Genomic DNA, 14,143 nt, shown 5'->3' on the forward strand with positions numbered 1-14,143 from the left:
CTCAGGAGAAGTGAGTGTCCATGGCTCCCAGACATCACTGCCCATCTCTGGTGGTGAGCCTCACAATGCATTCAGACGGGTGGAGCAGGTGGCGCGGGGAGCTGCTGCTTGGAAGGGAACCAAAGCCGAAACAACTCCAACATTCCCTTCATCATTAATTGAAATGTCCCACGTGCTTCATTCCCAGCTGCCACGCGGAGATTTAGCCACACACACAAAAAAACAGAGGGTGGGGGTTGAAATCTGTTGTAGACATGTCTACCTACATTCATAAACAGGTGCCTGAGGTACATCCTTCACATCGAATGGCAAGACTTGGACACAAATGAAGAGCTTTGGAACAGAACAGGACAAGAGCCTCTTGATGTTCAAATCCAGGAAAGAAAGTGGGGATGGCTGGGCCACACTCGGAAAACCATCATCTAGCAGAGTTCGTCAAGCTCTCACATGGAACCCGCAAGGAAAATGCAGAAGAGGAAGACGTCGGACAAGGTGGAGAAGATGTACAGAGACTAAAGGACAACAACTGGGGCACTGCTGGGGTCAGCTACAAGTTTTGTCCCCAGACAGAGTGAAGTGGAGGAGACTTGTAGATGACCTGTGCTCCACGCAGAGTACAAAGATTTAAGTCAAGTAAATCACCAATTATGACCTGCAGAGAAACATGACTGTTTGCTCTCTGAACACCTGCGCCTGACCTGAGCTCTCTCAGATCTTCAGCAGGGGTAAATTTCTGCAGCTTAAATACAATCAACTCAGCTACAGTTTACGCTGGCAGGAGGGAGGGGGGATATCCCCTCACTTATACAGTTTGCTTTCTGGCCTGTGGCATGGTCCCCTCATCCTCTGTGGGTCAGATTCTCTGCTCCCAGCACTTCCAGTCCCTGTGCCATTCCTGCAGAGGTCACCAGTCTTGTGAATCAGACATAGTTTAATATAAATTATCCAAACCTCCATGATCTGAGACACCCTGCTCTCCCATCCAAGGTCATGACTCCGGCTACCTCTGTCTCTAATTGTCAGGCAACTGCTCGTGAGCCTTCAATTTAGAGAATTGCATCCTCCTGCTCATCTTTGACAGGATCACACTGAATTCCTTGGGGGCAAGGACATTATCTCCAGCACTGAGTCAAATCCCACCTCTCCTTTTGGGCGGCTGAGCTCTAGGAGAGGTATGTGCATATACCATACAGCAATGCTGTAGCGCTCTTGCTCCTGGCAATAGATTATGTTTAGGGCTTGATGTGGCTGCACCTTTCCCACAGGGATTTTGGCCTCCCTGGAAAGATTTGTTACTCCTAGCATTTGGCCCAGCTCTGCCTTTCTGATGGCAGTAATGGGCTGAGAGCCGCAAGACAGATGCATTTCCCACCCGTTCTTTGACTCCTTCTGGCAGATTTATACGTTCACATTTAATCTGGAAGGGGAGAGATGGAGAGGAGTTTGCTGCCATGGGTTTTGTAAATGTCAAGTTGGGAATGAAATCTTGTGAGTTCTATTTAACTATGCAAATCCACGGAGCAGGGCCACATGCTTCCAGGGCTTTTATTCCACCCCGGTAATCATGAAGGCCAGGGTTAAAAATGGGGCTGCTTTCAAAGGAGACAAATTCTCCCTTCTCTCTGCTGTCCTCCATGTTTACAAACTGGCAATGGAAGGGCTGAGCAAATGGAATTGTGGAAGGGATTAAACCCTCCTGGTTCAGGGTTAAGGCAGTCTCTATTAGCAACCAGGAGATGATATTAGTGTGGCTCGATTCTTCCATTAGTGCAGAGTTCTTACTCCTTCCTCTGAAGCACCAGATACTGGCCATTGTCAGAAGCAGGCTGCTCAACTAGATCCACTCTCTCAATGCCTAAGCTCCTGAGTACTCCTTGGCCGCCCTCCACCCGTTCTGATATGGGGCCTACTATGGGGACAAGTTCACCCCCTGCACCAAACTTCCGATGCTCATTTATGGCAGCAGCAGCAGCAGCGGAGAAGCTGTGATCACCCCCACACCAGTCTTCCTACACCCAGTCCTTGTTATACTGCCTCCTGCTGGTGGTGGCGGAATTTAGCAGTGTAGGACCAACCTACTTGTACCAACCCTCCACCAGATGCTGCCCTGAAGAGCCATGTTCTGTCCCATAACAGACCCCACCTGTTCCCTACCTCCTTGTGGGAGAAACCAGCCACGTTCTTGTGCCACACTGCAGGAAGCATTCCCAGCCTGCCGTTTATTCTTTTAATTCTCCAGCATTCCCTTAGCCCAACATCAACTGCCCTAGGAACAGTAAATCCACAGAATCATTTACCCATTACCTGTAATTTTTATTAATGGAGATGCCCAAAGCTTCCAGTATTGTAGCTATATCTGACAGCAATATTATTACCCACCTTTCCTCCTGACCCCCAAATCTCCCCCCATGACATAGTTCTGGAGGTTTTACTGCTTCAGTGCGTATGGTTGAAACGTGTTTTGTGCTGTAGATGGGTGTCTAGCTACTGGTGTGAATGTATGTGTCGTATTGTTGGTGAGGGCTAAGTAGATTCATGGCTGAGTGAGCATAAGGCAGGGTGTAGAGGGGGGCAAGCATGAATTGTTGAGGCTGAGAATTGTACACAAGGCCCTGTATTCAGAGGGCGCACAAGTGTGGGTGTGGCCCTGTGTTTGGCATGCAAGTGTGAATGTATGCGTGGCGGTATGTTTCTATTGAGGCGGGGTGAAGGGTCGACCCTGATATGTGTTTGTGTTGCTTGCCTCCTTTACATTTTTCTGCATCAAGGAAGATCCATCACTTTCCTTCCCTGTAATGATGTTGACCTGATTAAAATTTTTATTGGATTTTACAAAATAATTTCATGCGTACCATTCCTCTGAGCCCTGCAGGGAGGAGGTGTAAGGAGGGAGGAGAGAGTATATTAAGAATAAGGTGGAGAAGGAAAATATTTTATTTCACTCTGAAATGATTTTGCTGGATGAATAATACATTAGACTTTCTTGCTTAAAGAAAAAAACAGCGCTCTTACGAGGGCTCTTGAAACAGTGCAAGCCTGCAAAAAAGGCAGCACTTGAGTGCTTGGAACTATTTCAAAACCAGCTTTGCTCTTCCTGAAGTCGTAGCTGACTCTTTTCCTGCCTGAGTGAGCTGGCTGTGCTCCCGAGGGTGCATCTACACAGCAGCCTTTCTTTCGAAACAAACTCTTCCGGAAGAGCTGTTCCGGAAGAGTTTATTTCGAAATAATGCTGCTGCACGCAAAAATACATTTTGGCTGTGGCTACACGTGCGTTCCTCTTTCGACAAAGGCATGCCAATGAGGGAAATGGAAGATGCAAATGAGGTACGTATTTACATATCTGGAGCCTCATTTGCATATTCTTCTTTCGAAAGAATAAAAGCTGTGTAGACATGGCTTTTTCGAAAGTAAACCCCATCTTCGAAAGAACCCTCCTTCCCTTTTTTTATGGGAAGTAAACCCCTTTTTGAAGCTGGGGTTCTACTTTTGAAAGAGCCATGTCTACACTGGTTTTTGTCTTTCGAAAGAAGCTCTTTTGAGAGAAGAGTATGCAAATGAGATGCCAGATACATAAATCTGTACCTCATTTGCATGTTCCATTTCCCTCATTTGCATGCCTGTTTCAAAAGAAGAATGCATGTGTAGACGCAGCCTTTGAAATGGGCCTCAGCTGTTTCGAAATACTGTCGAGTGTCTACACACAATACAGCCTTTTTTCAAAATAGAGCCATTGGATGCACTCTGGCTTATTTCAAAATAGGCTCTATCCCCTGTCTACACAACCCCCATTTTGAAATAGGTTGAAATTGACAATATTCTGCATGGAATGAGGTTGACCTATTTTGAAATAAGCCAATCAGTGCTTGCATTTCTCACAGGGTGGCAGGCCCTAAAGTCAGCCACTTTTGGATTGGATACTCTGGGTGGTGGCCTCCCCTGTATCCCACCCTTGTTATTACAACAGGCACCACTGGGTTTGGCCCGTCACCACTTTTTCTCTGGGATCCAGTGATCAATGAGGTGGTTAAAGTGATTCAAATACAGCTTCTTGAAAAGGAAGCATTATTTGTTCACCAAAGGTGTATGGCATGCAGAGACAAGGGATAACACAACACATCCTTCCAATAAAACTCAAAGGCTGGGTCTACACGAGCCGCTTCCTTTCGAAAGGGGCATGTTAATGAGCGGGTTCGAAAGATGCTAATGAGGCACTGCAATGAATACGCAGCGCCTCATTAGCATAATGGCAGCTGCAGCAATTCGAAAGTGCGGCTTTTTGAATCGTGCGCCACCCATGGAGACGGGACCTTCCGAAAGGACCCCCCTAGTTTTCAAAAGCCCTTCTTCCTATCTGGTGTCAGGGAAAATGCTTCAGAGTCTTGGCTTTATCCCCCTTCTTTCCTCATACCGTCCTCTGTCTTACATGTGTAGGGAATGTGGCAGAAGGAATGCAGTGCTGCTGAAGGCTGGGAGGAATGAGTCTCCCAGAGGTCATCTGCATGAAAATGCAAAAGGTGTGCATGTGTGATACCTTTTCGGGCAAAGCCTAATGGGTAGCAAGTAAGCCATGAGATATGGTCTATTGTAAACATGTAGTTGTAAAATCACAATTTAAGCTGACACTTAATGCGGGAGTTGTGAGATCTCACCAATGCTCTGGGTTGTTGTGGGGGACAGGGCAGTCACCTTAGCTGTGTAAGACATTGATTACACAGGGCTCCCTGGTTTAAAGCATTGTGAGAGAGAAGGGGAGGGGTACTGGTTGAGCCAGCTTGCTGAGTGCCTTGGCTATGCCTATGCCGTATAGCTATAAACCTGGCTTGACTAACCCTCCCCACCTGTTAAAAGATAGAGCTGGAGACTAGGGTGTTTGTGAAACCCCACACTAGAGATACTAAGAGCTGAAATCACAGAGTGGCAGCTGAGGCCACACAGAGCTGAAATCACTGAGTTCTGCCTTAGGGCGATCCCAAGCAGTGGGGTTAGGACCGGCGGACAACAGCAGGATCAGCGGGCGGCTGGTAGGAGCGGCGGCAGTGGTGGTAGATGATGGTGACTGGCAGATGGCTGGTGACAGCAAGGGGAGGCTACAGACAAGTGGACGGCTAGTATTGCCCTGGTGATGTATCTGTGGGCTTTGAGTTTGGGACTGCACCGCAGAGGGTACACCCTGTAACTGTGTGTGTGTGGAAAAGGGCCAAGAGCCCCAGCAAGAGACTGGGTTCTACTGCATATGGGGATGGTATCTGGGTAAAAGGGGTTTTGTCTCTTCTGTGCTGAGATATGCTGCATCTGTCGCTGTAACCTTGGGGTAGGTTACGGTCATTAAACAAGCCATTTCTATCTCAGACTCTGTGCTTGCGAGGGGGTGGGGAGAACCGCCTTACAGGCACCCAGCACGGGGGTGAAATTGTCCCAGGCCACTGGGTGGGGGCTCGAGCCGGTTGATTGTATCCTTGATAGGAAAACCCCACAAGAGTTGAACCCGGCCCTTCTGGCAGGCATCTGGTGATAACAGAAGGGTTACATAAGTGGGGGCTCGTCCGGGATCTCTTTTGCTGGGTAGTACCCCTCGCAAGCACACATATATATATATAACATTGTAAGAAGCAGTTGTTGTTGTGGGATAAGTTAGAGTTTATACCATGGCTGGCCGTATGCTAGAAGAATGGTGTGAGGAGTTGGGTATTGACCCTAGAAATTGTCTATTAGTTTTAGGGATACCTGAGGGCATGGAAGATGGCCCGATTGAGGCCCTTCTAACAAAAGCCATTGATTCTCTAATGAGGTGTCGCATACGGGGGCGTAGACCTCAAGTAGACGACAAAGCATTTGTGGTGCTATGTGAATTGCCAGTAGCTGTGGACTCTTTGCAGATCCCAAGTGAGATAAAGATTCCCACTGGCACTTTGAAAGTTGTGATCGCCAAGGCCTTTGCAACAGGCTCCGCTTCACATGCTGTATTTGAGGAGAAGATGACAGCCTTTTTGGCACAGGAAGGAAAGACTATGGCTGACATGTCAAGTCTACTGAGTGCTGAACCATCGGCCCCTGGCCCTTCTATGGATGTATGGGCCAAAGCTTTGGGACAAGCATTGGAGAAGGTCCTGCAACCTCATCATGAATCTAGTTCATACCATAAATTACGCTTATTTTTGGGTGGTGCGGTCCCAATACCCAGGGAAGAAGCGTTTGAACCTTGGTTAGAACATACCACTGAAATGCTCCGAGAGTGGGCAGTACCTGAAGCTGAGAAGAGAAGACAACTGATAGAGAGTCTCCGGGGTCCCGCACTGGATGTCATTCGCACGTTGAAGCTGGGTAATCCGGAGGCTAGTGCAAATGACTGCTTAGAAGCTCTCAATCATGCCTTTGGGAGGACTGAAGATTCAGAGGAAGTTTATTGCAAATTCTTGAGCACCAGACAACAGAGAGGCGAAAAGTTATCAACCTATGTTCAGAGGTTGGAGAAACTACTTCAGAGAGTTGTCTTGCATGGAGCCATCACAGCGGAGCAAATGGATCGAACTCGAGTGTCCCAAATTGTGAGGGGAGCGCAATACCAGCACCCAATCCTATTCCACCTTCGGTTAAGGGAACAACTGGCGGCCCCACCCAGCTATTCGCGATTGATTAAAGAGATCCGAGAAGAGGAAGAAAGGCAGGCCACCAGTGAGAGCAGGGACACTCAACCATCCAAACATGGCAGCACGGCCCCCTCGCAACTCCCCAAAACATTGATGGTGAACGGTGGAGAGGAGCTTGCCCAAAGAGTGCAAGACCTGATGGTGCAGGTGGACGAACTGAGAGGTGCTGTAGGTTCAGCCCGGGCACCAGGGAGTGGTGAACAGCTAGCAGCAGCGGTCCATAAGACTGGGCTCAGGACAGCTACTTCTGCAGGCCGGCCAAGTATAGGATCCTTCTTCTGCTACAAATGTGGTCAGGAAGGACACACTGCAGCAAGATGTCGAAATAAGGAAAATCCAACACTGGTGTACCAAAAGCTGAGGGCCACCTGGGAAAAGTCGGGAAACGGCTACAGGGTCTGGGAAAGGAGCCGCCCACACCCTCGGGAAGCAAGGGCTCCCCTAGAAGAGACAGACCCATGGCTTTCCCACGAGGACTAATAGGACCTAGAGCAGAAGTCAATGTGAAAATAGAAGGGGTGGAATGTACAGCCGTCCTTGATACAGGGTCTCAAGTGACGATCATATTCCAGTCATTCTATCAACAAAGGCTTGGGCACCTGCCTATCCAGCCATTGACAGGTCTCGGCCTGTGTGGACTCAGCCTGAATGAATACCCCTATGCGGGGTATATCATCATGCACCTAGAGTTGCCAGAAGATGTGGCAGGGATAAGAGAGGAGGTGGACACAGTTGCTTTAATATGCCCTGACCCCAAGGGGATCTCTGACGTGTCGGTGCTCATAGGGACCAACTCCAGTCTCTTTAAAGTACTGGCAGAATATTGCAGACAACGGGCCGGGGACCAATACCTGAGCACCCTGATGATTCATGCACTTTGTGCTGAAGGCTACAAAAAATTTGAGGATTCTAAACAGGAGTTGCCTGAACTACCAATGGGTACCCTGAGGTATGCGGGCACAACTCCCATAGTAGTGCCTGCAAGGACAGAGCAAGAGGTGCTCACTAGGAGTACCTGGCTAAAGAGCAGCGGAGGGACTCTAGCTATGGTAGAGCAACCAGCTGATGGAGGCCTTCCTGAAGGAGTGCTGGTTCCCAGTGGAGTTATAGCCTTACCCACTGAAGCCCAGGAAGAGGTGACTATACTAATCGCTAATGAGAAGAGTCGTGATATTGTTGTAAAGCGAGGGCAAAAGATAGCAGACCTTTTTGAGCCCGATGCAGTGGTAAAGCCCCAGTGTGGTACTCCGGCCCCAACGATAGATCCAGAAAAATTCGACTTTGGAGATTCACCACTGTCTGAGGAATGGAAGACGCGGTTAAGGGAAAAGCTTTGCAAGAGAACAAAGGTATTCTCACTGCATGAGTGGGATGTGGGATGTGCAAAAGGGGTTGAACATAACATCAGGCTGCATGATTCTCGACCCTTCCGGGAGAGATCTAGGAAGATCGCCCTTTCTGAGATGGAAGATGTGCGACAGCATCTTCAAGAGCTGACAGAGAATGGCATCATTACAGAGTCCCGCAGCCCATATGCTTCACCCATTGTTGTGGTCCGTAAAAAGAATGGAAAAATCCGGATGTGTATTGATTACCACACCCTAAACAGCCATACGGTGACTGACCAGTACACTATGCCTCGGATCCAAGATGCCTTAGACTGCCTGCTGGGAAGCCAGTGGTTCTCAGTTTTAGACCTTCGAAGTGGATACTATCAGATTCCTTTGGGGGAAGAAGATAAAGAGAAGACAGCCTTCATCTGCCCATTAGGGTTCTACCAGTTCGAACGCATGCCGCAAGGGATTTCCGGGGCACCAGCCACATTCCAGCGTCTTATGGAGAAAGTTGTAGGAGACATGAACCTACTGCAAGTCTTGGTTTACTTGGATGACCTGATCGTATTCGGAAGAACATTGGAGGAGCATGAAGAAAGACTTCTTAAGGTCCTCGACCGGTTGGAGGCCTATGGGTTGAAACTTTCTATTGACAAATGCCAGTTTTGTAGAACATCGGTGAAGTATGTGGGTCACATTGTGTCCCAGGAAGGTGTGAGTACTGATCCAGACAAAATAGAGGCACTGGTCACATGGCCACGTCCCAACAATTACCGAGAGCTTAAAACCTTTCTTGGATTTAGTGGATATTACCGTAGATTTGTGGAACATTATGCGTCCATTATCAAGCCTTTGAATGATCTCACTCGTGGATACCCGCTCAACAAGAGCAAGGCTAAGACCAACGGTAAGGGGGGGCCCTCAAGACTGCCAGGGCAGAAGTGCCGTGGCCCTCTAGAGCCTTTTGGATCACAATGGGATGAGAGGTGTGAGAAAGCTTTCCGAGAGATCGTTAACTGCCTAACTCATGCTCCAGTCCTCATGTTTGCTGACCCAAACAAACCCTTTATCTTGCATACGGATGCCAGTTTGGAAGGGTTAGGGGCGGTGTTATACCAAGATGTGGACGGCAAACATAGGCCTGTGGCCTTCGCTAGCCGAGGATTGTCTGACAGTGAGACCCGTTACCCGATCCACAAGCTGGAGTTCTTGGCCTTGAAGTGGGCCATCACTGAGAAGTTTCGTGACTACCTATATGGTGCTAAGTTCCAAGTATGGACAGACAACAATCCATTGACATATGTATTGACAAGTGCTAAGCTGGACGCCACTGGGCAGAGATGGGTGGCTGCCTTGGCCAGCTACGAGTTCAGCCTACAGTACCGATCCGGCAGAAGCAACATTGACGCCGATGCATTGTCACGACGCCCACAGCCACCAGAGATTGCTGAGATTCCTCTAGATGGAGTAAGAGCCATTTGCAATGGAAGTTATCACAAGCCCCAGGCCCCTGAGAGTTGCATTGCTGAAACTCTAGGTTTACCACCCGAGAGTGTGCCGTCGGCCTCTGTGAACTATATTGCGTTGGATCAATCGCCATTGCCTAGGCTCAATGCAGCAGACTGGCAAAAAGCCCAGTTGCAAGATGCCGACATCCGTGACACCCTACTCGCAAAAAGAGAGGGGCAAGACCCTCGGACCATTGTTCCCTCCACTCCGGGAAGTAAAATACTACTAAGGGAGTGGAACAAACTGAGACTGATACAAGGTGTGCTGCACCGGGTCACCGTAGACCCATTGCAAAATCGACGAACACAACTGGTACTACCGACCGAGTACAGGGTTCTGGCCATGAGGGCTCTGCATGATGATTTCGGACATTTGGGTATGGAAAGAACACTTCAGCTTCTCCGTAATAGGTTCTATTGGCCCCGGATGGCCGAGGATGTACGCAGGAAATGTGAGAGGTGTGCTCGATGTGTTCAACGCAAAACTCTGCCCACTAGAGCAGCCTATCTGCAGAGCATCACGACCAGCAAACCCTTGGAACTGGTATGCATTGACTTCTTGTCTCTGGAGCTGGATAGGAAGAATATTGGAAACATCTTAGTGGTAACTGATCACTTTACCCGATACGCTCAGGCCTACCCCACACGGGACCAGAGAGCCACCACTGTGGCACGGGTATTGTGGGAAAAGTACTTCTCAGTGTTTGGACTCCCAACTCGGATACACTCTGACCAAGGGCGAGACTTTGAAAGTCAACTCTTAAAGGAGGTGCTAAGAGTGGCAGGAATAAAGAAGTCCAGGACAACCCCTTACCACTCGCAAGGGGACCCTCAGCCAGAACGGTTTAACCGAACCTTATTGGATATGCTGGGGACATTGCGCCCGGAGCAGAAAGCGGCCTGGAGTCAAAGGCTACGTCTACACGTGCACCCAACTTCGAAATAGCTTATTTCGATGTTGCGACATCGAAATAGGCTATTTCGATGAATAACGTCTACACGTCCTCCAGGGCTGGCAACGTCGATGTTCAACTTCGACGTTGCTCAGCCCAACATCGAAATAGGCACAGCGAGGGAACGTCTACACGCCAAAGTAGCACACATCGAAATAAGGGAGCCAGGCACAGCTGCAGACAGGGTCACGGGGCGGACTCAACAGCAAGTCGCTCCCTTAAAGGGCCCCTCCCAGACACACTTTCATTAAACAGTGCAAGATACACAGAGCCAACAACTAGTTGCAGACCCTGTATATGCAGCACGGACCCCCAGCTGCAGCAGCAGCAGCCAGAAGCCCTGGGCTAAGGGCTGCTGCCCACGGTGACCACAGAGCCCCGCAAGGGCTGGAGAGAGAGTATCTCTCAACCCCCCAGCTGATGGCCGCCATGGAGGACCCCGCTATTTCGATGTTGCGGGACGCGGATCGTCTACACGTCCCTACTTCGATGTTGAACGTCGAAGTAGGGCGCTATTCCCATCCCCTCATGGGGTTAGCGACTTCGACGTCTCGCCGCCTAACGTCGATTTCAACTTCGAAATAGCGCCCAACACGTGTAGATGTGACGGGCGCTATTTCGAAGTTACTGCCGCTACTTCGAAGTAGCGTGCACGTGTAGACGCAGCTAAAATGTTGCTTTTTTGGTGCATGCCTACAATGCCACAAAGAATGATGCTACCGGAACCACCCCGTATTTGCTAATGTTTGGACGAGAGCCCAGACTACCAATAGACTTGTGTTTCGGGGTGTCAGGGGATGGGGAAGGCTATGAGACACATTTGCAGTATGTTTCCCGACTAAAGGAAAAGCTGCGGGATGCCTACCGTTTGGCTACGGCAGCTGCCCGCAGGAACACAGATCGTAACAAACACCGGTATGATGCAAGAGTGTGCCCTCAGGAGCTCCAACCTGGGGACCGAGTTCTCCTGCGGAATCTAGGGGTTGCTGGTAAACACAAGATTGCCGATAGATGGAAGGCAACACCCTACCTGGTGGTGGAAAGACTTAAGGACCTACCTGTTTACAAGATTAAACCTGAGAGCGGATCAGGGCCAATGAAGACCGTACATAGGAATCTCCTACTGCCTGTGGGAGAGTTGGTTGGTGCATCTGCAGAGATGGACTATGACATACGACCAGGTGCAAGGTCACATCCATTACCCAACACAGGCAGTGGGTGCAGTGGAGATGATCTTCCCTTATACAGCACCTTCGAGAGTGATTCTGAAGAGAATGAGATTCCCATGGAACACCCTAGAGTGGGAACCAGATCCCAGAGTCTATTGCAGGAACCTGGGGAAAGGGCAACACCTTTGGCACTGAATCCCAGAGCAGAAGTGTTTAGGCCCCGGCCTGGGGACCCTCCTTTCACAACAAGACTAGTCTGGGATGATGAACCTGCCCCAACTGCCAACAGTTTGGAGGAGAACCAGGCATGTGCAGATACACCCCCATTAGCTGACAGAGACATTTTTGTCCAGGATATCCCAGTCTGTGAGTAAGAGACACAAAAACCAACGCAGGTGGAGAAGAAGGAGTCCCCGGGTGGATGCCCCTTGCCCCTGCTGCCAGAGGAGGACCCTACCCCTGTTATCCCCATCCTCAATAGGCGAGATAGAGCCATAAAGCCCATAAACAGACTAACTTATGAGGCACCTGGAGTAGTTGGGGAGGATGTAATACATCTGGCACACAGACTTGTAGAAGCCATAGTGAGCTTTCTCAGGCCATTAGAGGGGAATTCATGTGGATGTTATAATCAAAACAGTGTTTTGCCCGGACGTCAAATTCTCAGCTGGGGGGAGGATGTAGGGAATGTGGCAGAAGGAATGCAGTGCTGCTGAAGGCTGGGAGGAATGAGTCTCCCAGAGGTCATCTGCATGAGAATGCAAAAGGTGTGCATGTGTGATACCTTTTCAGGCAAAGCCTAATGGGTAGCAAGTAAGCCATGAGATATGGTCTATTGTAAACATGTAGTTGTAAAATCACAATTTAAGCTGACACTTAATGCGGGAGTTGTGAGATCTCACCAATGCTCTGGGTTGTTGTGGGGGACAGGGCAGTCGCCTTAGCTGTGTAAGACATTGATTACACAGGGCTCCCTGGTTTAAAGCATTGTGAGAGAGAGGGGAGGGGTACTGGTTGAGCCAGCTTGCTGAGTGCCTTGGTCCTGCCTATGCCTTGGCCACATAGCTATAAGCCTGGCTTGACTAACCCTCCCCACCTGTTAAAAGGTAGAGCTGGAGACTAGGGTGTTCACGAAACCCCCCCCCCCATTAGAGATACCAAGAGCTGAAATCACAGAGTGGCAGCTGAGGCCACACAGAGCTGAAATCACTGGGTTCTGCCTTAGGGCAGTCCCAAGCAGTGAGGTTAGGACCGACGGACAACAGCAGGACTGGTGGGTGGCTGGTAGGAGCGGTGGTAGACAATGACGGCGGGCGGCCGGTAGGAGTGGTGGTGGTGGTAGATGATGGCGACTGGCAGATGGCTGGTGACAGCAAGGGGAGGCTACAGACAAGTGGACAGCTAGTATTGCCCTGGTGATGTATCTGTGGGCTTTGAGTTTGGGACTGCACTGCAGAGGGTACACCCTGTAACTGTGTGTGTGTGGAAAAGGGGCCAAGAGCCCCAGCAAGAGACTGGGTTCTACTGCATATGGGGATGGTATCTGGGTAAAAGGGGTTTTGTCTCTTCTGTGCTGAGATATACTGCATCTGTCGCTGTAACCTTGGGGTAGGTTACGGTCATTAAACAAGCCATTTCTATCTCAGACTCTGTGCTTGCGAGGGGGGGGAAAACCGCCTTACAGGCACCCAGCACGGGGGTGAAATTGTCCCAGGCCACTGGGTGGGGGCTCGAGCCGGTTGATTGTATCCTTGATAGGAAAACCCCACAAGAGTTGAACCCGGCCCTTCTGGCAGGCATCTGGTGATAACAGAAGGGTTACACGTCTTCAATTATTTACAAGTTTACAAAACACCCAGGGCCTTATCTTGGGCTGATGTAAATCAGTGACAATCTAGTTAAAATACATGGAGTTGCACTGATTTGCTAACTTGTTACCCCTTGCAGTTGACTCTTCCCTCTGTGAGGCATATTATGAGGCAGAGAAGAGACACTCCTCCTGTGATGGGTTCGGTCACAGAGGTCACCCTGACTATATCACTTGGGCTGTGTCTACACGTGCCCCAAACTTCGAAATGGCCATGCAAATGGCCATTTCGAAGTTTACTAATGAAGCGCTGAAATGCATATTCAGCGCTTCATTAGCATGCGGGCGGCAGCCGCGCTTCGAAATTGACGCTACCTGCCGCCGCGCGGCGCGTCCAGGCGGGGCTCCTTTTCGAAAGGACGCCGCCTACTTCGAAGTCCCCTTATTCCCATGAGTTCATGGGAATAAGGGGACTTCGAAGTAGGCGGCGTCCTTTCGAAAAGGAGCCCCGCCTGGACGCGCCGCGCGGCGGCAGGTAGCGTCAATTTCGAAGCGCGGCTGCCGCCCGCATGCTAATGAAGCGCTGAATATGCATTTCAGCGCTTCATTAGTAAACTTCGAAATGGCCATTTGCATGGCCATTTCGAAGTTTGGGGCACGTGTAGACATAGCCTTGATGTCCTGATCATACCACCAAGCCTGACTGCTTGTCCTCTGGGTCACCT

The sequence above is a fragment of the Carettochelys insculpta genome, chromosome 12 (genome assembly GCF_033958435.1).
Source record: "Carettochelys insculpta isolate YL-2023 chromosome 12, ASM3395843v1, whole genome shotgun sequence".
Taxonomy (NCBI): domain Eukaryota; kingdom Metazoa; phylum Chordata; order Testudines; family Carettochelyidae; genus Carettochelys; species Carettochelys insculpta.